The sequence below is a fragment of the Macaca nemestrina genome, unplaced genomic scaffold, assembly GCF_043159975.1.
Source record: "Macaca nemestrina isolate mMacNem1 unplaced genomic scaffold, mMacNem.hap1 Scaffold_170, whole genome shotgun sequence".
Lineage (NCBI taxonomy): Eukaryota > Metazoa > Chordata > Mammalia > Primates > Cercopithecidae > Macaca > Macaca nemestrina.
Window position 1 is genome coordinate 13,064 of NW_027257653.1, and position 26,369 is coordinate 39,432.

General features: G+C 43.0%; 1 long non-coding RNA gene across 1 annotated transcript in view; it reads right to left on the reverse strand.

Annotated features, from left to right (window-relative positions):
* Positions 1–22,970, reverse strand: part of LOC139361317 (uncharacterized) — a 33,581-nt gene extending 10,611 nt beyond the window's left edge. The window contains exons 1-2 of the long non-coding RNA XR_011618859.1: positions 22,889–22,970; positions 6,351–6,435 (exon numbers count right to left, since the gene is read on the reverse strand). This is a non-coding gene — a long non-coding RNA (uncharacterized lncRNA). The remainder of the gene's footprint in view (positions 1–6,350; positions 6,436–22,888) is intronic.
* Between the last annotated feature and the right edge of the window lie 3,399 nt (positions 22,971–26,369).

Below are 26,369 nucleotides of genomic sequence, written 5' to 3' on the forward strand. Positions count from 1 at the left end.
ACATCAAGCCGGAATGATACTTCCTATTCGCATACACAATCCTGCGATCTGTCCCCAACAAATTAGGGGGTGTGTTAGCACTCTTCCTATCAATCTTCATCCTAGCAACCATCCCCATACTCCACAAATCCAAACAACAAAGCATAATATTTCGCCCACTCAGCCAATTCCTATTCTGACTCCTAGTCACGACCCTACTAACCCTCACCTGAATTGGAAGCGAACCAATAACCCAACCCCTTATCACCATCGGCCAAGTAGCATCCATAATATACTTCACAACAATTCTAATCCTAATACCACTAGCCTCCCTAATCGAAAACAACCTACTCAAGTGAACTTGCCCTCGTAGTATAAACTAATACACTGGCCTTGTAAACCAGAAATGAAACATTCTTCCTAGGGCAATCAGAAAGAAAGTATCCAACTCCACCACCAGCACCCAAAGCTGGTATTCTAATTTAAACTACTTTCTGTATTCTTATGTTGTATGGTCTCCACAGCACAACTCAGTACAACCCACTCATTATATTATTATGTAATTCGTGCATTACTGCTAGTCACCATGTATATTATATAGTACTATATATGCTTGACTGTACATAAAACATATTATTACATATCAACTTAACATTCTCGAAAAGCATGCTTACAAGCAAGAACCCTCCTAGGAACCATCAACAGTAGTACATAGCGTGACCTACTCCAAATTAAATCACCTTCCCTACGAATATTGACCACACCAGTCCATGCCAGTCGTCCATAGTACATTAAATCGTTCATCGTACATAGCACATACCTATTAAATAATCCTCCTCACTACGGATGCCCCCCCTCACTTAGGAATCCCTTGCTCACCATCCTCCGTGAAACCAACATCCCGCACAAGAGTACTACTCTCCTCGCTCCGGGCCCATAACTCGTGGGGGTAGCTATACCTGAACTGTATCCGGCATCTGGTTCTTACCTCAGGGCCATAACAACCAAGATCGCCCACACGTTCCCCTTAAATAAGACATCTCGATGGATCACGGGTCTATCACCCTATTAACCAGTCACGGGAGCTTTCCATGCATTTGGTATCTTTTATCTCTGGTCCGCACGCAACCCCATTGCAGAATGCTGACTCCCACCACATCCCGTCCTGAATGCGCCTGTCTTTGATTCCTAGTACAATACAGCTATTGATCGCACCTACGTTCAATATTCTAGCTCCCCGCAGACCTTAAGCAAGGTGTTATTTAATTCATGCTTGTAGGACATACTAATAATTACCCTGGTAACACCACACCACATAACCATGGCAATATCTCATCAAACCCCCCCACCCCCATCTCCAATCTTCACCCAAAACCCACTCTTGCCAAACCCCAAAAACAAAAGTCTTAATATATCCGATCGGAGCCTATATTTTCATCTTTTAGGTTTGCACAACTCCAACTGCCATTCCCTCAACTAACAAATATTTACTTCACTAAACACTCTTAACACTAACCCTCATCAAACTCCCACCACACAACCCGAAAGAAATTACCCCACAATTATGCCAACACCCCCGTTTATGTAGCTTAACCACCCAAAGCAAGACACTGAAAATGCCTAGACGGGTTTGCACACCCCATAAACAAATAGGCTTGGTCCTGGCCTTTCTATTGGCTTTTAGCAAGACTACACATGCAAGCATCCCCGCTCCAGTGAAGACGCCCTACAAACCATTATGACGAAGAGGAGCAAGCATCAAGCACGCACACGCAGCTCAAAACGCTTTGCCTAGCCACACCCCCACGGGAGACAGCAGTGATAAACATTTAGCAATGAACGAAAGTTTAACTAAGCCATGCTATATTTAGGGTTGGTCAATCTCGTGCCAGCCACCGCGGTCACACGATTGACCCTAGCTAATAGAGATCGGCGTAGAGGGTGTTTAAGATCTGGCACAATAAAGCTAAACTCCATCTAAACTGTAAAACCCTAGCTGATGTAAAATAAACTACGAAAGTGGCTTTAAAGCTTCTGAACACACAATAGCCAGGACCCAAACTGGGATTAGACACCCCACTATGCTTGGCCCTAAACCTCAGTAGTTAAACAACAAAACTACTCGCCAGAATACTACGAGCAACGGCTTAAAACTCAAAGGACTTGACGGTGCTTTACATCCCCCTAGAGGAGCCTGTTTCATAATCGATAAACCCCGATCTACCCCACCCTCTCTTGCTCAGCCTATATACCGCCATCTTCAGCAAACCCTGATAAAGGTTACAAAGTGAGCGCAAACGCCTCCCCGCAAAAACGTTAGGTCAAGGTGTAGCCCATGAGACGGTAAAAAATGGGCTACATTTTCTATATCAGAAAACTCCACGAAAACTCTTATGAAATTTGAGAGTCCAAGGAGGATTTAGCAGTAAATTAAGAATAGAGTGCTTAATTGAACGAGGCCATAAAGCGCGCACACACCGCCCGTCACTCCCCTCAAATATATTTAAGGAGCATCTTAACTAAACACCCCAGTATCTATATAGAGGGGATAAGTCGTAACATGGTAAGTGTACTGGAAGGTGCACTTGGATAAATCAAGGTATAGCTTAATATAAAGCACCTGGCTTACACCCAGAAAATCTCAACATCACTTGATTACCTTGAGCCAATACTAGCCCCAAGCATAATCAACACTAATAACAAACCAACACACACACACTAAACCATTTACCTATACAAAGTATAGGCGATAGAAATTTTAATCTGGCGCTATAGATATAGTACCGCAAGGGAAAGATAGATAAACCACCTAAGCACAAAACAGCAAGGACTAGCCCCTGTACCTTTCGCATAATGGATTAGCTAGAAACAATTTTACGAAGAGAACTATAAGCCAAATTCCCCGAAACCAGACGAGCTACCCAAAAACAGCTAAAAGAGCGCACCCATCTATGTAGCAAAATAGTGGGAAGATTTCTGGGTAGGGGTGACAAGCCTACCGAGCCTGGTGATAGCTGGTTATCCAAGACAGAATCTTAGTTCAACCTTAAGCTTACCCACAGAACTTCCTAATCCCCCTGTAAGCTTAATTGTCAGTCTAAAGAGGGACAGCTCTTTAGACACTAGGAAAAAACCTTACGGAGAGAGTAAAACCCCTTAACTGCCATAGTTGGCTTAAAAGCAGCCATCAATTAAGAAAGCGTTCAAGCTCAACATTAACGATCTCAAAATACCAAACACATAACTGAACTCCTCACACCACATTGGATTAATCTATCACCATATAGAAGCAATAATGCTAGTATAAGTAACATGAATACTTTCTCCACTGCATAAGCCTAAATCGGACCGAAAGCCTCACCGACACTTAACAGCCAGGCACAGCAAACACAAACAAGCCCATGCTACCTTCACTGTTAACCCAACACTGGCATGCCTCAAGGAAAGGTTAAAAAAAGTAAAAGGAACTCGGCAAACTCAAACCCCGCCTAGTTTACCAAAAACATCACCTCTAGCATTACTAGTATTAGAGGCACTGCCTGCCCGGTGACACACGTTTAACGGCCGCGGTACCCTGACCGTGCAAAGGTAGCATAATCACTTGTTCTTTAAATAGGGACTCGCATGAAAGGCACCACGAGGGTTTAACTGTCTCTTACTTTCAACCAGTGAAATTGACCTGCCCGTGAAGAGACGGGCATAAAACAATAAGACGAGAAGACCCTATGGAGCTTTAATTTATTAATACAATCAAAAACCTCACAAACCCACGGACCTCTAAACTACTACACCTGTATTAAAAATTTTGGTTGGGGCGACCTCGGAGCATAACAAAACCTCCGAACAATACATGCCAAGACCACACAAGTCAAAGCGAACTAACCCATAATTGATCCAATAATTTGATCAACGGAACAAGTTACCCTAGGGATAACAGCGCAATTCTATTCTAGAGTCCATATCGACAATAGAGCTTACGACCTCGATGTTGGATCAGGACATCCTAATGGTGCAGCAGCTATCAAGGGTTCGTTTGTTCAACGATTAAAGTCCTACGTGATCTGAGTTCAGACCGGAGCAATCCAGGTCGGTTTCTATCTATTGTGTATTTCTCCCTGTACGAAAGGACAAGAGAAATAAGGCCCACTTCACCAAAGCGCCTTCATTACATAAATGACCTAATCTCAATTTAACAAAATACCACATACTCTACCCGAAAACAGGGTTTGTTAAGATGGCAGAGCCCGGTAATTGCATAAAACTTAAAACTTTACAACCAGAGGTTCAACCCCTCTTCTTAACACCATGACCACAGTAAACCTCCTACTTCTAATTATACCCACACTAGCCGCCATAGCATTCCTCACACTCATTGAACGAAAGTTACTAGGCTACATACAACTACGAAAAGGACCCAATGTTGTAGGTCCATACGGACTACTACAACCATTCGCTGATGCAGTAAAACTTTTCGCTAAAGAACCCCTAAAACCCTCAACATCTACCACCACCCTCTATATTATCGCACCCGCTTTAGCCTTCTTCATTACCCTCCTCCTATGAACCCCCCTCCCCATACCCAACGCTCTAATCAACTTCAACCTCGGACTCCTATTCACCCTGGCTATACTTAGCCTAATCGCCCCACTCCATCCTATGATCAGGATGAGCATCAAACTCAAGCTATGCCCTAATCGGAGCCCTACGAGCCGTCGCCCAAACAATTTCATACGAAGTTTACCCTCACTATTATCCTACTATCAGTTCTACTAACAAGCGGCTCATTTAACCTTAACACACTCATTACAACGCAAGAACACCTATGACTTCTCCTACCATCATGACCCCTAGCCATAATATGATTCGCCTCTACACTAGCAGAAACAAACCGAACCCCCTTTGACCTCATAGAAGGCGAATCAGAATTAGTATCAGGCTTTAATATCGAATACGCTGCAGGTCCATTCGCCTTATTCTTCATAGCCGAATACACAAACATCATCATAATAAACGGCCTAACAACCACAATTTTCCTAGGCACATTCTACCCCACCCACTCTCCAGAACTATTCACAACATGTTTCACCATTAAAACACTACTCCTGACTTCCCTATTCCTATGAATCCGAGCAACACACCCCCCGATTCCGTTACGATCAACTTATACACCTACTATGAAAAAACTTCCTCCCACTCACACTAGCACTACTCATATGATCCACCTCAACACCCATCGCAATCTCCAGCATTCCCCCTCAAACCTAGAAATATGTCTGACAAAAGAGTTACTTTGATAGAGTAAATAATAGAGGCCTCAACCCTCTTATTTCTAGGACTGCAGGCATCGAACCTACTCCTGAGAACCCAAACTTCTCCGTGCTACCCTATACACCCTATCCTAAAGTAAGGTCAGCTAATCAAGCTATCGGGCCCATACCCCGAAAATGTTGGTCATATCCTTCCCATACTAATCAACCCACTAGCCCAACTCATCATCTACACCACAATAATCACAGGCACACTTATCACAACACTAAGCTCACACTGATTTCTCGCCTGAACAGGCCTAGAAATAAACATACTAGCCTTTATTCCAATTCTAATAAAAAAAACAAACCTCCGCTCTACAGAAGCTGCTATCAAATACTTCCTAACACAAACCACCGCATCCATAATCCTCATAATAGCAATCATCTCCAACAACCTACTATCAGGATGTTGAACAACAACAAGCCACATCAACCAAACCCCATCCCTAATAATAACAACCGCCCTTGCCATAAAAACTAGGAATAGCCCCGTTCCACTTCTGAGTCCCAGAAGTCACTCAAGGGACATCCTTAACTTCCGGCCTGCTCCTTCTTACATGACAAAAACTAGCCCCCATCTTAATCATATACCAAATTCACCCATCAATCAACACCCATACCCTCCTAATCCTCTCTACCCTATCCATCACGGTAGGTAGCTGAGGGGGTCTAAACCAAACACAATTACGCAAAATCCTAGGATACTCTTCAATCACTCACATAGGCTGAATAATAATAACATTAGTGTACAACCCAACTACTACAATTCTCTATTTAACCATATACATCACCCCTAACAACCACCATATTCCTAATCCTTAACCTAAACACAAGCACCACAACCCTTATACTATCCCGCACCTGGAACAAATTAACCTACTTAGCACCACTAACAGCACTCACCCTCATATCCCTAGGAGGTTTACCCCCTCTAACCGGCTTCCTACCCAAGTGAATTATTATTCAAGAACTCACAATGAACAACAACTTCCTTATCCCTTCTATCATAACTATCATAACCCTACTTAACCTATATTTCTACATACGCCTAATCTATACCACCTCCCTAACACTACTCCCCACATCCAATAACACAAAAATAACATGACAACTCGAAAATACAAAACCCATACCCCTCATCCCCTCACTCACTATCATCTCTACCCTCTTACTACCAATCTCCCCCCTAGTCTTAACCACCCACTAGAAATTTAGGTTAAACAAGACCAAGAGCCTTCAAAGCCCTTAGTAAGTAAAAACACTTAATTTCTGAAACACATAAGGACTGCAAACACCTACTCTGCATCAATTGAACGCAAATCAACCACTTTAATTAAGCTAAGCCCTCACTAGATCAATGGGATTCAAACCCACAAAAACTTAGTTAACAGCTAAACACCCCAATCGACTGGCTTTGATCCACTTCTCCCGCCGCAGGAAAAAAAGGCGGGAGAAGCCCCGGCAGAAACTCTAAACTACTCCTTTGAATTTGCAATTCAACATGAAAATCACCTCGGGGCTGGTAAAAGGAGGACTAGACCTCCATCTTTAGGTTTACAGCCTAATACTTACTCAGCCATTTTACCACCTATGCTCATTAACCGTTGGCTCTTTTCAACAAACCACAAAGATATTGGGACCCTATACTTACTGTTTGGTGCATGAGCTGGAGTTATAGGTACAGCCCTGAGCCTTCTTATCCGAGCTGAACTAGGTCAACCCGGCAGCCTATTAGGAAACGACCACATCTACAACGTTATCGTAACGGCCCACGCATTCGTTATAATTTTCTTTACAGTCATACCTATTATGATTGGGGGTTTCGGGAATTGATTAGTACCCCCTAATAATCGGCGCACCCGACATGGCATTTCCCCGCCTAAATAACATAAGCTTCTGACTCCTCCCTCCTTCTTTCCTGCTACTAATAGCATCAGCCATAGTAGAGGCTGGCGCTGGAACAGGTTGAACGGTATACCCCCCTTTAGCAGGAAACTTCTCCCACCCAGGAGCTTCCGTAGACCTAATCATCTTCTCCCTCCACCTGGCAGGTATTTCCTCTATCCTAGGGGCCATCAACTTTATTACCACTATCATCAACATAAAACCCCCCGCAATATCCCTATACCAAACCCCTTTATTTGTCTGATCAATCTTAATCACAGCAGTCCTTTTACTCCTCTCCCTACCAGTCTTAGCCGCTGGCATTACCATACTGCTAACAGATCGCAACCTCAATACTACCTTTTTTGACCCCGTTGGAGGAGGAGACCCTATCCTATACCAACACCTATTCTGATTCTTTGGCCACCCCGAAGTCTACATCCTCATTCTTCCTGGTTTCGGAGTAGTCTCCCACATTGTAGCCTATTACTCTGGAAAAAAAGAACCATTTGGGTACATGGGTATAGTTTGAGCTATGATATCAATCGGATTTTTAGGCTTCATTGTATGGGCCCACCACATGTTTACAGTTGGCATAGATGTAGACACACGAGCCTACTTCACCTCTGCCACTATAATCATTGCGATCCCAACTGGGGTTAAAGTTTTTAGCTGACTTGCTACGCTCCATGGAGGCAACATTAAATGATCCCCAGCAATACTTTGAGCCCTGGGCTTTATCTTCCTATTTACCGTAGGAGGCTTAACCGGCATTATCTTAGCAAACTCATCCCTAGATATCGTACTACACGACACATACTACGTTGTTGCCCACTTCCATTATGTTTTATCAATAGGAGCCGTATTTGCCATTATAGGGGGCCTTGTACACTGATTTCCTCTATTCTCAGGCTATACACTAAACCAAACTTGTGCTAAAGCTCACTTTATCGTTATATTCGTGGGCGTAAATTTAACCTTCTTTCCACAACACTTCCTTGGCCTATCCGGAATACCCCGACGCTACTCTGATTACCCCGATGCCTACACTACATGAAATATCCTATCGTCTATGGGCTCCTTTATCTCACTAGTAGCGGTAATTTTAATAATTTACATGATCTGAGAAGCCTTTGCTTCAAAACGTAAAGTACTACTAATCGAACAGCCCCTTACTAGTCTAGAGTGACTAAATGGCTGCCCCCCACCCTACCACACATTCGAAGAGCCAACCTATATCAAACTAAACGAAAAAGGAGAGAGTCGAACCCCCTAAAACTGGTTTCAAGCCAGTCTTATAGCCCCTATAACTTTTTCAACAAGATATTAGAAAAACCATTTCATAGCTTTGTCAAAGCTAAATCATAGGCCAAACCCTATATATCTTACATGGCCCACCCGGTTCAACTAAACCTGCAAGACGCCACATCCCCTGTTATAGAAGAACTAACCACCTTTCATGACCATGCTTTTATAGCTATACTATTAATCAGCTCCCTAGTACTATATGCCTTACTCTCAACACTCACAACAAAATTAACCAATACTAACATCACAGACGCCCAAGAAATAGAAACCATCTGAACTATCTTACCAGCAATTATCTTAATCTCAATCGCCCTCCCATCCCTACGCATTCTATACCTAACAGATGAGATCAACGACCCATCCTTCACCATCAAATCAATCGGACACCAATGGTACTGAACCTATGAATACACGGACTATGGGGGCCTAATTTTTAACTCCTACATATTACCCCCGCTATTCTTGAATCCGGGAGATCTTCGACTTCTAGAAGTTGACAATCGAGTAGTCCTCCCAATTGAAGCCCCTGTACGTATAATAATTACATCTCAAGACGTCTTACATTCATGAACTATTCCCACACTAGGCCTCAAAACAGATGCAGTGCCCGGACGCTTAAATCAAACTGTATTCACGGCCACGCGACCAGGCGTCTATTATGGACAATGCTCAGAAATCTGCGGCGCAAACCACAGCTTCATACCAATTGTTGCAGAGCTAATCCCGCTAAAAATCTTTGAAATAGGGCCTGTATTTACCCTATAAATAGCCCATTATTCCCTCCACCCTCAAAATACCCTACAAACCCACTGTACAGCTATCCTAGCATTAACCTTTTAAGTTAAAGATGGGGGACACGCCCTCTACAGTGAAATGCCCCAGTTAGACACATCGACATGATTTACTACTATTATGACGATGCTTCTTACACTATACCTTATCATGCAATTAAAGCTACTAAACATAAACCCCCGCCAACTGCCTCTTACAAAAAACCCTAACCTACAAACTCACAATATTCGCTGACAACCAAAATGAACGAAAATCTGTTTACCCAATTCTCAATCCCAACAATTCTAAATCAACCCGCCACAATCCCCATCATCCTATTCCCCACCCTACTAGTCCTAACCTCTAAACACCCTATTAATAATCGACTGACAACCATTCAACAAAACCTGATTCAATTAGCCCTAAAACAAATAATGATAGCTCATAATGCTAAAGGACTAACCTGGTCTCTAATACTAATATCTCTAATTACCTTTATCACTACAACAAACCTCTTAGGACTTCTGCCCCACTCGTTCACACCAACCACCCAACTCTCCATAAACCTAGCCATAGCGATCCCTCTATGAACAGGCACAGTGATCATAGGACTTCGCTTTAAAACCAAAAATTCCCTAGCCCACCTTCTACCACAAGGTACACCCACACCTCTCATTCCCATATTAGTGATAATCGAAACTGTCAGCCTACTTATCCAACCGGTAGCCCTGGCCGTACGACTAACTGCAAATATTACAGCTGGTCACCTACTAATACACCTAGTTGGAGACGCTGTATTAGCACTATCAACCACTAACTTCTCCTTAACCCTGCTAACTTCTATACTCCTAGCACTATTAACTATTCTAGAGATTGCAGTAGCCCTAATTCAAGCCTACATCTTCACACTCCTAATTAGCCTCTACCTACACAACAACACTTAATGACCCACCAAACCCATGCTTATCACATAGTTAAACCCAGTCCCTGACCACTGACAGGAGCTCTGTCAGCCTTCTTAATAACATCGGGCTTAATCATATGATTTCACTTCTACTCTACCACCTTACTAATACTAGGCCTACTAACCAATACACTAACCCTATATCAATGATGACGCGATATTGTACGAGAAAGCACGTACCAAGGCCACCACACAGCATCTGTCCAAAAAGGCCTTCGATGCGGAATAACACTATTCATTATCTCAGAAGTATTCTTCTTTATCGGCTTCTTCTGAGCATTTTACCACTCAAGCCTCGCCCCAACACCCTGCTTAGGAGGCCACTGACCACCAACAGGCATTACCCCACTAAACCCCCTAGAGGTGCCCCTCCTAAACACCTCTGTACTACTCGCATCCGGAGTTACAATCACCTGAGCCCATCACAGCCTCATAAACAACGATCGAAAACAAACAATCCAAGCCCTGTCCATCACAATCCTACTAGGCACTTATTTCACCCTGCTACAAATCTCAGAATACTTTGAAGCGCCATTCACCATCTCTGATGGTATTTACGGTTCAACATTCTTCATTACCACAGGCTTCCACGGGCTCCACGTCATTATTGGATCCACATTCCTCTTTATTTGCCTCATCCGTCAACTACTATACCACTTCACATCAAACCACCATTTCGGCTTCGAAGCTGCCGCCTGATATTGACACTTTGTAGACGTTGTCTGACTACTCCTCTATATTTCTATCTATTGATGAGGATCCTACTCTTTTAGTATAACCAGTACAGTTGACTTCCAATCAACCAGCTTTGACAACATTCAAAAAAGAGTAATTAACCTAGTACTAGCCTTAACAATCAACACCCTATTAACCACACTACTGATAATCATCATATTCTGATTACCCCAACTTAACTCCTATGCAGAAAAAACTAGCCCCTACGAATGCGGATTTGACCCCTTAAACCCCGCTCGTACTCCGTTCTCAATAAAGTTTTTCCTAATCGCCATTACCTTCCTACTATTCGACATAGAAATTGCCCTACTACTATCCCTACCATGAGCCATTCAAACAACAAACCTCCCAATAATAATCAAATCAACCATCGCTTTCATTATTATCCTAATCCTCAGCCTAACCTACGAATGAACTCAAAAGGGGTTAGATTGAGTCGAATTGGTAAGTAGTTTAAATAAAACAAATGATTTCGACTCATTAGATTATGATAATCATACTAACCAAATGACCCCTACCTACATAAATATTATATTAGCATTTACCATCTCTCTTCTAGGCATATTAACCTACCGCTCACACCTAATAGCTTCTCTCCTCTGCCTAGAAGGAATGATAATATCACTCTTTATCATAACCACCCTTATTGCCTTAAACACACACTCTCCCCTAATTAATATTATACCAATCATCTTACTAGTATTCGCCGCTTGTGAAGCAGCAGTAGGTCTTGCCTTACTAGTCTCAATTTCCAACACATACGGACTAGACTACATTCACAACCTGAACCTGCTTCAATGCTAAAAGTAATTATCCCCACAACCATACTACTACCTATAACATGACTCTCCAAAAATGATATAATCTGAATCAACCTGACTGTACACAGCCTAACCATTAGCCTCATTCCCTTGCTATTCTTCAACCAAACCAATACCAACCTCCTCAACCACTCAACCTACCTATCCTCTGACCCACTAACAACACCTCTCCTAACGCTAACTATCTGACTCCTACCTCTCATAATCATAGCAAGCCAATATCACCTATGCAACGAACCTCCCTCACAAAAGAAACTCTTTCTCTCCATAATAATTCTTCTACAAATCACCCTAATTCTAACATTCATAACCACAGAACTAATTATATTTTACATCCTATTTGAAACCACCCTCATTCCTACTCTAATTATCATTACTAAATGAGGCAACCAAGCAGAACGTCTTAATGCAAGTACATATTTTCTATTCTACACACTAGCCGGCTCCCTGCCCCTACTCATCATACTAAGCCACACCTATAACAACACAGGCTCACTAAACATTACACTACTAACGCTCACAAACCGAAAACTAACAACCACCTGATCCCACGGCTTTACCTGACTAGCATGCATAATAGCCTTCATGACAAAAATACCCCTATATGGCTTACACCTATGACTTCCCAAAGCCCATGTTGAAGCTCCCATTGCAGGATCAATAGTTCTTGCCGCAGTACTCCTAAAACTAGGTGGCTACGGCATAATACGACTCACCCCTATCCTTGACCCTCTGACAGAATACATAGCCTATCCATTCCTCATACTATCCCTATGAGGCATAATCATAACAAGTCTAACATGCCTCCGACAAACAGATCTAAAATCACTCATCGCATACTCCTCCGTAAGCCACATGGCTCTTGTAATCGTAGCCTCCCTCATCCAAACCCCCTGAAGCTTCTCTGGCGCAACCATCCTTATAATTGCCCATGGACTCACCTCTTCCATATATTTCTGCTTAGCTAACTCAAACTATGAACGCACCCACAGCCGCATCATACTTCTATCTCGAGGACTTCAAATCCTACTTCCACTAGCAGCTTTCTGATGGCTCACAGCAAGCCTTACCAATCTCGCCCTACCCCCCACCATCAACCTACTGGGCGAACTCTTCGCAATCACAACCTCATTCTCCTGATCCCATATTACCATCATACTAACAGGACTTAATATACTAATCACAGCCCTCTACTCCCTCCACATATTCATCACAATACAACGAGGAGCACTTACGCATCACATAATTAACATAAAACCCCCCTTCACACGAGAAAATACACTAATACTCATACACCTCGCCCCAATTATTCTTCTATCTTTCAACCCCAACATCATCCTAGGGTTCACTTCCTGTAGATATAGTTTAACTAAAACATTAGATTGTGAATCTAACTACAGAGGCTCACCACCCCTTATTTACCGAGAAAACCCATAAGGACTGCTAATCCACATCTCCGTACTTAAAACTACGGTTTTCTCAACTTTTAAAGGATAACAGCCATCCGTTGACCTTAGGAGTCAAAAACATTGGTGCAACTCCAAATAAAAGTAGTAATCATGTGCACCTCCATCATAATAACAACCCTTACCTCCCTAACTCTTCCAGTTTTTGCTTCCCTCATCAGTCCTAATAAAAAACGCTCATACCCAAACTACGTAAAAATAACCGTAATATATGCCTTCATCACCAGCCTCATCCCAACAACCCTATTCATCTTTCTAAACCAAGAAACAACCATTTGAAGCTGACATTGAGTAGTGACTCAAACATTAAGCCTAACACTAAGCTTTAAACTAGATTACTTCTCCATAATATTCATTCCAATTGCACTATTCATCACCTGATCTATTATAGAATTCTCACTATGGTACATAAACTCAGACCCAAGCATCAACCAATTCTTCAAATACCTTCTCATTTTCCTTATCACCATACTAATTCTAGTTACTGCTAACAACCTCTTCCAGTTCTTTATCGGCTGGGAGGGCGTGGGGATTATATCATTCCTCTTAATTAGCTGGTGGCACGCTCGAGCAGATGCTAACACAGCAGCCATCCAGGCAATCCTATACAACCGCATCGGCGACATTGGTCTCATCCTAGCTATAGCATGATTCCTCCTACATTGCAACTCATGGGACTTTCAACAAATACTAACCCTAAACTCCAACCCAAGCTCCCTCCCACTAATAGGCCTCCTCCTAGCAGCAGCAGGAAAATCAGCTCAATTTGGCCTCCACCCCTGACTACCCTCTGCCATAGAAGGCCCGACTCCAGTCTCAGCTCTACTTCACTCCAGCACCATAGTCGTCGCCGGGGTGTTCCTACTCATTCGCTTCCACCCTCTAATAGAAACCAATATACTAATTCAAAGTCTCACACTATGCCTAGGAGCTATCACCACCCTCTTTATAGCCATCTGTGCCCTCGCACAAAATGATATTAAAAAAATTGTAGCCTTCTCCACCTCAAGCCAACTAGGCCTAATAATGGTTACCATTGGCATCAACCAACCACACCTAGCATTCCTACACATCTGCACCCATGCCTTCTTTAAAGCCATACTTTTTATATGCTCCGGATCCATCATCCACAACCTAAGCAACGAACAAGACATTCGAAAAATAGGAGGCCTATTTAAAACAATACCCCTCACCTCAACTTCCCTAACCATTGGCAGCCTGGCACTCACAGGAATACCCTTCCTCACAGGCTTCTACTCCAAAGACCTCATCATCGAAGCCACAAACACATCGTATACCAACGCCTGAGCCCTATTTATTACTCTCATCGCCACCTCCCTAACAAGCGCCTATACTACTCGAACCATTCTCCTCACCCTAACAGGACAACCCCGCTTCCCAGCCCTAACAAGCATTAACGAAAACAACCCCGCCCTACTAAACCCAATTAAACGCCTCACAATAGGCAGCATAATCACAGGATTTCTTATCACCAATAGCATCCCCCCCACCACACCCCTCCAACCAACAATACCCCTCTACTTAAAACTCTCAGCCCTATGCGCAACCGCCCTAGGCTTCCTAGCAGCTCTAGACCTCACTCTAATAACAAACAAACTAAAAATAAAAAACCCATCACAAATATTCAAATTCTCCAGCATACTAGGATACTTCCCCACCACAATTCACCGCATAGTCCCCTATCAAAATCTACTTATAAGCCAAAACTTAGCTCTCCTCCTATTAGACTTAACATGACTAGAAAAATCCATACCCAAAATAATCTCACAAGCACACACCACCGCTTCCATAACCGTAACCCCCCAAAAAGGCATAATCAAACTCTATTCCCTTTCCTTCCTCATCCCCCTTACTCTAGCCCTACTCTTAATAATATAACCTATTGCCCCGAATAATCTCAATCACAACGTACACACCAACAAACAGCGTCCAACCAGCAACCACCACTAATCAACGCCCATAATCATATAAGGCACCCGCACCAATAGAATCACCTCGAATAAGCCCCGACCCCTCCTCCTCAAAAATCACCCAATCACCAGTATCACTAAAACCGACCACCACTACTACTGCCTCATCTAAACTTAAAACCCATAGAACCAATACCACCTCCATCATCAACCCTACTAAAAGACCCCCTAAAACCTCAAACCCCGAACCTCATGTCTCAGGGTATTCTTCAATAGCTATTGCTGTAGTATAACCAAAAACAACTATCATACCTCCCAGATAAACCAAAAACATCATTAAACCCATATAAACCCCCCCACAATTCAAAACAATCACACAACCAACCACACCACTAACAATTAACGCTAAACCCCCATAAATAGGAGAAGGCTTGGAAGAAAAACCCACAAACCCCATAACTAACAGTACACTCAATGTAAACAGAACATACATCATCGCTTCCATATGGACTCCAACCATAACTAATGATATGAAAAACCATCGTTGTATTTCAACTATAAAAGCACCAATGACTCCAATACGTAAATCCAACCCAATCATAAAAATAATTAACCACTCCCTCATTGACTTACCCACCCCGCCTAACCTCTCCATGTGATGAAACTTCGGCTCACTCCTTGCAGCCTGCCTAACTCTACAAATCATCACAGGCTTATTCTTAGCAATACACTACTCACCAGACACCTCCTCTGCCTTCTCCTCAATTGCACACATTACCCGAGATGTCAACTACGGCTGGACCACTCGCTACCTCCACGCCAATGGTGCCTCTGCACTCTTCATCTGCCTTTTCCTACACATAGGCCGAGGCCTCTACTACGGCTCATACCTTCTTCAAGAAACCTGAAACATCGGGATTATACTCCTTCTTATAACAATGACAACGGCTTTCATGGGCTACGTTCTCCCATGAGGCCAAATATCATTCTGGGGAGGCAACCGTAATCACAAACTTACTGTCAGCAATCCCCTATATCGGAACTAATATCGTCCAATGAATCTGAGGTGGATACGCCATTGGCAGCCCTACTCTCACACGATTCTTCACCCTGCACTTCATCCTACCCTTCATCATCGTCGCCCTCACAGCCGTACACCTACTTTTCCTACACGAAACAGGATCAAACAACCCCTGCGGAATTTCCTCCGACTCGGATAAAATCACCTTTCACCCCTACTACACAATCAAAGACATCCTAGGCCTAATCCTCCTTCTCTTTGCCCTAGCAACACTAACACTATTCTTACCCAATCTCCTAAACGACCCAAACAACTATATTCCAGCTGACCCACTAAATACCCCCCCACACATCAAGCCGGAATGATACTTCCTATTCGCATACACAAATCCTGCGATCTGTCCCCAACAAATTAGGGGGTGTGTTAGCACTCTTCCTATCAATCTTCATCCTAGCAACCATCCCCATACTCCACAAATCCAAACAACAAAGCATAATATTTCGCCCACTCAGCCAATTCCTATTCTGACTCCTAGTCACGACCCTACTAACCCTCACCTGAATTGGAAGCGAACCAATAACCCAACCCCTTATCACCATCGGCCAAGTAGCATCCATAATATACTTCACAACAATTCTTAATCCTAATACCACTAGCCTCCCTAATCGAAAACAACCTACTCAAGTGAACTTGCCCTCGTAGTATAAACTAATACACTGGCCTTGTAAACCAGAAATGAAACATTCTTCCTAGGGCAATCAGAAAGAAAGTATCCAACTCCACCACCAGCACCCAAAGCTGGTATTCTAATTTAAACTACTTTCTGTATTCTTATGTTGTATGGTCTCCACAGCACAACTCAAGTACAACTCACTCATTATATTATTATGTAATTCGTGCATTACTGCTAGTCACCATGTATATTATATAGTACTATATATGCTTGACTGTACATAAAACATATTATTACATATCAACTTAACATTCTCGAAAAGCATGCTTACAAGCAAGAACCCTCCTAGGAACCATCAACAGTAGTACATAGCGTGACCTACTCCAAATTAAATCACCTTCCCTACGAATATTGACCACACCAGTCCATGCCAGTCGTCCATAGTACATTAAATCGTTCATCGTACATAGCACATACCTATTAAATAATCCTCCTCACTACGGATGCCCCCCCTCACTTAGGAATCCCTTGCTCACCATCCTCCGTGAAACCAACATCCCGCACAAGAGTACTACTCTCCTCGCTCCGGGCCCATAACTCGTGGGGGTAGCTATACCTGAACTGTATCCGGCATCTGGTTCTTACCTCAGGGCCATAACAACCAAGATCGCCCACACGTTCCCCTTAAATAAGACATCTCGATGGATCACGGGTCTATCACCCTATTAACCAGTCACGGGAGCTTTCCATGCATTTGGTATCTTTTATCTCTGGTCCGCACGCAACCCCATTGCAGAATGCTGACTCCCACCACATCCCGTCCTGAATGCGCCTGTCTTTGATTCCTAGTACAATACAGCTATTGATCGCACCTACGTTCAATATTCTAGCTCCCCGCAGACCTTAAGCAAGGTGTTATTTAATTCATGCTTGTAGGACATACTAATAATTACCCTGGTAACACCACACCACATAACCATGGCAATATCTCATCAAACCCCCCCACCCCCATCTCCAATCTTCACCCAAAACCCACTCTTGCCAAACCCCAAAAACAAAAGTCTTAATATATCCGATCGGAGCCTATATTTTCATCTTTTAGGTTTGCACAACTCCAACTGCCATTCCCTCAACTAACAAATATTTACTTCACTAAACACTCTTAACACTAACCCTCATCAAACTCCCACCACACAACCCGAAAGAAATTACCCCACAATTATGCCAACACCCCCCGTTTATGTAGCTTAACCACCCAAAGCAAGACACTGAAAATGCCTAGACGGGTTTGCACACCCCATAAACAAATAGGCTTGGTCCTGGCCTTTCTATTGGCTTTTAGCAAGACTACACATGCAAGCATCCCCGCTCCAGTGAAGACGCCCTACAAACCATTATGACGAAGAGGAGCAAGCATCAAGCACGCACACGCAGCTCAAAACGCTTTGCCTAGCCACACCCCCACGGGAGACAGCAGTGATAAACATTTAGCAATGAACGAAAGTTTAACTAAGCCATGCTATATTTAGGGTTGGTCAATCTCGTGCCAGCCACCGCGGTCACACGATTGACCCTAGCTAATAGAGATCGGCGTAGAGGGTGTTTAAGATCTGGCACAATAAAGCTAAACTCCATCTAAACTGTAAAACCCTAGCTGATGTAAAATAAACTACGAAAGTGGCTTTAAAGCTTCTGAACACACAATAGCCAGGACCCAAACTGGGATTAGACACCCCACTATGCTTGGCCCTAAACCTCAGTAGTTAAACAACAAAACTACTCGCCAGAATACTACGAGCAACGGCTTAAAACTCAAAGGACTTGACGGTGCTTTACATCCCCCTAGAGGAGCCTGTTTCATAATCGATAAACCCCGATCTACCCCACCCTCTCTTGCTCAGCCTATATACCGCCATCTTCAGCAAACCCTGATAAAGGTTACAAAGTGAGCGCAAACGCCTCCCCGCAAAAACGTTAGGTCAAGGTGTAGCCCATGAGACGGTAAAAAATGGGCTACATTTTCTATATCAGAAAACTCCACGAAAACTCTTATGAAATTTGAGAGTCCAAGGAGGATTTAGCAGTAAATTAAGAATAGAGTGCTTAATTGAACGAGGCCATAAAGCGCGCACACACCGCCCGTCACTCCCCTCAAATATATTTAAGGAGCATCTTAACTAAACACCCCAGTATCTATATAGAGGGGATAAGTCGTAACATGGTAAGTGTACTGGAAGGTGCACTTGGATAAATCAAGGTATAGCTTAATATAAAGCACCTGGCTTACACCCAGAAAATCTCAACATCACTTGATTACCTTGAGCCAATACTAGCCCCAAGCATAATCAACACTAATAACAAACCAACACACACACACTAAACCATTTACCTATACAAAGTATAGGCGATAGAAATTTTAATCTGGCGCTATAGATATAGTACCGCAAGGGAAAGATAGATAAACCACCTAAGCACAAAACAGCAAGGACTAGCCCCTGTACCTTTCGCATAATGGATTAGCTAGAAACAATTTTACGAAGAGAACTATAAGCCAAATTCCCCGAAACCAGACGAGCTACCCAAAAACAGCTAAAAGAGCGCACCCATCTATGTAGCAAAATAGTGGGAAGATTTCTGGGTAGGGGTGACAAGCCTACCGAGCCTGGTGATAGCTGGTTATCCAAGACAGAATCTTAGTTCAACCTTAAGCTTACCCACAGAACTTCCTAATCCCCCTGTAAGCTTAATTGTCAGTCTAAAGAGGGACAGCTCTTTAGACACTAGGAAAAAACCTTACGGAGAGAGTAAAACCCCTTAACTGCCATAGTTGGCTTAAAAGCAGCCATCAATTAAGAAAGCGTTCAAGCTCAACATTAACGATCTCAAAATACCAAACACATAACTGAACTCCTCACACCACATTGGATTAATCTATCACCATATAGAAGCAATAATGCTAGTATAAGTAACATGAATACTTTCTCCACTGCATAAGCCTAAATCGGACCGAAAGCCTCACCGACACTTAACAGCCAGGCACAGCAAACACAAACAAGCCCATGCTACCTTCACTGTTAACCCAACACTGGCATGCCTCAAGGAAAGGTTAAAAAAAGTAAAAGGAACTCGGCAAACTCAAACCCCGCCTGTTTACCAAAAACATCACCTCTAGCATTACTAGTATTAGAGGCACTGCCTGCCCGGTGACACACGTTTAACGGCCGCGGTACCCTGACCGTGCAAAGGTAGCATAATCACTTGTTCTTTAAATAGGGACTCGCATGAAAGGCACCACGAGGGTTTAACTGTCTCTTACTTTCAACCAGTGAAATTGACCTGCCCGTGAAGAGACGGGCATAAAACAATAAGACGAGAAGACCCTATGGAGCTTTAATTTATTAATACAATCAAAAACCTCACAAACCCACGGACCTCTAAACTACTACACCTGTATTAAAAATTTTGGTTGGGGCGACCTCGGAGCATAACAAAACCTCCGAACAATACATGCCAAGACCCACACAAGTCAAAGCGAACTAACCCATAATTGATCCAATAATTTGATCAACGGAACAAGTTACCCTAGGGATAACAGCGCAATTCTATTCTAGAGTCCATATCGACAATAGAGCTTACGACCTCGATGTTGGATCAGGACATCCTAATGGTGCAGCAGCTATCAAGGGTTCGTTTGTTCAACGATTAAAGTCCTACGTGATCTGAGTTCAGACCGGAGCAATCCAGGTCGGTTTCTATCTATTGTGTATTTCTCCCTGTACGAAAGGACAAGAGAAATAAGGCCCACTTCACCAAAGCGCCTTCATTACATAAATGACCTAATCTCAATTTAACAAAATACCACATACTCTACCCGAAAACAGGGTTTGTTAAGATGGCAGAGCCCGGTAATTGCATAAAACTTAAAACTTTACAACCAGAGGTTCAACCCCTCTTCTTAACACCATGACCACAGTAAACCTCCTACTTCTAATTATACCCACACTAGCCGCCATAGCATTCCTCACACTCATTGAACGAAAGTTACTAGGCTACATACAACTACGAAAAGGACCCAATGTTGTAGGTCCATACGGACTACTACAACCATTCGCTGATGCAGTAAAACTTTTCGCTAAAGAACCCCTAAAACCCTCAACATCTACCACCACCCTCTATATTATCGCACCCGCTTTAGCCTTCTTCATTACCCTCCTCCTATGAACCCCCCTCCCCATACCCAACGCTCTAATCAACTTCAACCTCGGACTCCTATTCACCCTGGCTATACTTAGCCTAATCGCCCACTCCATCCTATGATCAGGATGAGCATCAAACTCAAGCTATGCCCTAATCGGAGCCCTACGAGCCGTCGCCCAAACAATTTCATACGAAGTTACCCTCACTATTATCCTACTATCAGTTCTACTAACAAGCGGCTCATTTAACCTTAACACACTCATTACAACGCAAGAACACCTATGACTTCTCCTACCATCATGACCCCTAGCCATAATATGATTCGCCTCTACACTAGCAGAAACAAACCGAACCCCTTTGACCTCATAGAAGGCGAATCAGAATTAGTATCAGGCTTTAATATCGAATACGCTGCAGGTCCATTCGCCTTATTCTTCATAGCCGAATACACAAACATCATCATAATAAACGGCCTAACAACCACAATTTTCCTAGGCACATTCTACCCCACCCACTCTCCAGAACTATTCACAACATGTTTCACCATTAAAACACTACTCCTGACTTCCCTATTCCTATGAATCCGAGCAACACACCCCCGATTCCGTTACGATCAACTTATACACCTACTATGAAAAAACTTCCTCCCACTCACACTAGCACTACTCATATGATCCACCTCAACACCCATCGCAATCTCCAGCATTCCCCCTCAAACCTAGAAATATGTCTGACAAAAGAGTTACTTTGATAGAGTAAATAATAGAGGCCTCAACCCTCTTATTTCTAGGACTGCAGGCATCGAACCTACTCCTGAGAACCCAAACTTCTCCGTGCTACCCTATACACCCCTATCCTAAAGTAAGGTCAGCTAATCAAGCTATCGGGCCCATACCCCGAAAATGTTGGTCATATCCTTCCCATACTAATCAACCCACTAGCCCAACTCATCATCTACACCACAATAATCACAGGCACACTTATCACAACACTAAGCTCACACTGATTTCTCGCCTGAACAGGCCTAGAAATAAACATACTAGCCTTTATTCCAATTCTAATAAAAAAAACAAACCTCCGCTCTACAGAAGCTGCTATCAAATACTTCCTAACACAAACCACCGCATCCATAATCCTCATAATAGCAATCATCTCCAACAACCTACTATCAGGATGTTGAACAACAACAAGCCACATCAACCAAACCCCATCCCTAATAATAACAACCGCCCTTGCCATAAAACTAGGAATAGCCCCGTTCCACTTCTGAGTCCCAGAAGTCACTCAAGGGACATCCTTAACTTCCGGCCTGCTCCTTCTTACATGACAAAAACTAGCCCCCATCTTAATCATATACCAAATTCACCCATCAATCAACACCCATACCCCTCCTAATCCTCTCTACCCTATCCATCACGGTAGGTAGCTGAGGGGGGTCTAAACCAAACACAATTACGCAAAATCCTAGGATACTCTTCAATCACTCACATAGGCTGAATAATAATAACATTAGTGTACAACCCAACTACTACAATTCTCTATTTAACCATATACATCACCCTAACAACCACCATATTCCTAATCCTTAACCTAAACACAAGCACCACAACCCTTATACTATCCCGCACCTGGAACAAATTAACCTACTTAGCACCACTAACAGCACTCACCCTCATATCCCTAGGAGGTTTACCCCCTCTAACCGGCTTCCTACCCAAGTGAATTATTATTCAAGAACTCACAATGAACAACAACTTCCTTATCCCTTCTATCATAACTATCATAACCCTACTTAACCTATATTTCTACATACGCCTAATCTATACCACCTCCCTAACACTACTCCCCACATCCAATAACACAAAAATAACATGACAACTCGAAAATACAAAACCCATACCCCTCATCCCCTCACTCCACTATCATCTCTACCCTCTTACTACCAATCTCCCCCCTAGTCTTAACCACCCACTAGAAATTTAGGTTAAACAAGACCAAGAGCCTTCAAAGCCCTTAGTAAGTAAAAACACTTAATTTCTGAAACACATAAGGACTGCAAACACCTACTCTGCATCAATTGAACGCAAATCAACCACTTTAATTAAGCTAAGCCCTCACTAGATCAATGGGATTCAAACCCACAAAAACTTAGTTAACAGCTAAACACCCCAATCGACTGGCTTTGATCCACTTCTCCCGCCGCAGGAAAAAAAGGCGGGAGAAGCCCCGGCAGAAACTCTAAACTACTCCTTTGAATTTGCAATTCAACATGAAAATCACCTCGGGGCTGGTAAAAGGAGGACTAGACCTCCATCTTTAGGTTTACAGCCTAATACTTACTCAGCCATTTTACCACCTATGCTCATTAACCGTTGGCTCTTTTCAACAAACCACAAAGATATTGGGACCCTATACTTACTGTTTGGTGCATGAGCTGGAGTTATAGGTACAGCCCTGAGCCTTCTTATCCGAGCTGAACTAGGTCAACCGGCAGCCTATTAGGAAACGACCACATCTACAACGTTATCGTAACGGCCCACGCATTCGTTATAATTTTCTTTACAGTCATACCTATTATGATTGGGGGTTTCGGGAATTGATTAGTACCCCTAATAATCGGCGCACCCGACATGGCATTTCCCCGCCTAAATAACATAAGCTTCTGACTCCTCCCTCCTTCTTTCCTGCTACTAATAGCATCAGCCATAGTAGAGGCTGGCGCTGGAACAGGTTGAACGGTATACCCCCCTTTAGCAGGAAACTTCTCCACCCAGGAGCTTCCGTAGACCTAATCATCTTCTCCCTCCACCTGGCAGGTATTTCCTCTATCCTAGGGGCCATCAACTTTATTACCACTATCATCAACATAAAACCCCCCGCAATATCCCTATACCAAACCCCTTTATTTGTCTGATCAATCTTAATCACAGCAGTCCTTTTACTCCTCTCCCTACCAGTCTTAGCCGCTGGCATTACCATACTGCTAACAGATCGCAACCTCAATACTACCTTTTTTGACCCCGTTGGAGGAGGAGACCCTATCCTATACCAACACCTATTCTGATTCTTTGGCCACCCCGAAGTCTACATCCTCATTCTTCCTGGTTTCGGAGTAGTCTCCCACATTGTAGCCTATTACTCTGGAAAAAAAGAACCATTTGGGGTACATGGGTATAGTTTGAGCTATGATATCAATCGGATTTTTAGGCTTCATTGTATGGGCCCACCACATGTTTACAGTTGGCATAGATGTAGACACACGAGCCTACTTCACCTCTGCCACTATAATCATTGCGATCCCAACTGGGGTTAAAGTTTTTAGCTGACTTGCTACGCTCCATGGAGGCAACATTAAATGATCCCCAGCAATACTTTGAGCCCTGGGCTTTATCTTCCTATTTACCGTAGGAGGCTTAACCGGCATTATCTTAGCAAACTCATCCCTAGATATCGTACTACACGACACATACTACGTTGTTGCCCACTTCCATTATGTTTTATCAATAGGAGCCGTATTTGCCATTATAGGGGGCCTTGTACACTGATTTCCTCTATTCTCAGGCTATACACTAAACCAAACTTGTGCTAAAGCTCACTTTATCGTTATATTCGTGGGCGTAAATTTAACCTTCTTTCCACAACACTTCCTTGGCCTATCCGGAATACCCCGACGCTACTCTGATTACCCCGATGCCTACACTACATGAAATATCCTATCGTCTATGGGCTCCTTTATCTCACTAGTAGCGGTAATTTTAATAATTTACATGATCTGAGAAGCCTTTGCTTCAAAACGTAAAGTACTACTAATCGAACAGCCCCTTACTAGTCTAGAGTGACTAAATGGCTGCCCCCCACCCTACCACACATTCGAAGAGCCAACCTATATCAAACTAAACGAAAAAGGAGAGAGTCGAACCCCCTAAAACTGGTTTCAAGCCAGTCTTATAGCCCCTATAACTTTTTCAACAAGATATTAGAAAAACCATTTCATAGCTTTGTCAAAGCTAAATCATAGGCCAAACCCTATATATCTTACATGGCCCACCCGGTTCAACTAAACCTGCAAGACGCCACATCCCCTGTTATAGAAGAACTAACCACCTTTCATGACCATGCTTTTATAGCTATACTATTAATCAGCTCCCTAGTACTATATGCCTTACTCTCAACACTCACAACAAAATTAACCAATACTAACATCACAGACGCCCAAGAAATAGAAACCATCTGAACTATCTTACCAGCAATTATCTTAATCTCAATCGCCCTCCCATCCCTACGCATTCTATACCTAACAGATGAGATCAACGACCCATCCTTCACCATCAAATCAATCGGACACCAATGGTACTGAACCTATGAATACACGGACTATGGGGGCCTAATTTTTAACTCCTACATATTACCCCCGCTATTCTTGAATCCGGGAGATCTTCGACTTCTAGAAGTTGACAATCGAGTAGTCCTCCCAATTGAAGCCCCTGTACGTATAATAATTACATCTCAAGACGTCTTACATTCATGAACTATTCCCACACTAGGCCTCAAAACAGATGCAGTGCCCGGACGCTTAAATCAAACTGTATTCACGGCCACGCGACCAGGCGTCTATTATGGACAATGCTCAGAAATCTGCGGCGCAAACCACAGCTTCATACCAATTGTTGCAGAGCTAATCCCGCTAAAAATCTTTGAAATAGGGCCTGTATTTACCCTATAAATAGCCCATTATTCCCTCCACCCTCAAAATACCCTACAAACCCACTGTACAGCTATCCTAGCATTAACCTTTTAAGTTAAAGATGGGGGACACGCCCTCTACAGTGAAATGCCCCAGTTAGACACATCGACATGATTTACTACTATTATGACGATGCTTCTTACACTATACCTTATCATGCAATTAAAGCTACTAAACATAAACCCCCGCCAACTGCCTCTTACAAAAAACCCTAACCTACAAACTCACAATATTCGCTGACAACCAAAATGAACGAAAATCTGTTTACCCAATTCTCAATCCCAACAATTCTAAATCAACCCGCCACAATCCCCATCATCCTATTCCCCACCCTACTAGTCCTAACCTCTAAACACCCTATTAATAATCGACTGACAACCATTCAACAAAACCTGATTCAATTAGCCCTAAAACAAATAATGATAGCTCATAATGCTAAAGGACTAACCTGGTCTCTAATACTAATATCTCTAATTACCTTTATCACTACAACAAACCTCTTAGGACTTCTGCCCCACTCGTTCACACCAACCACCCAACTCTCCATAAACCTAGCCATAGCGATC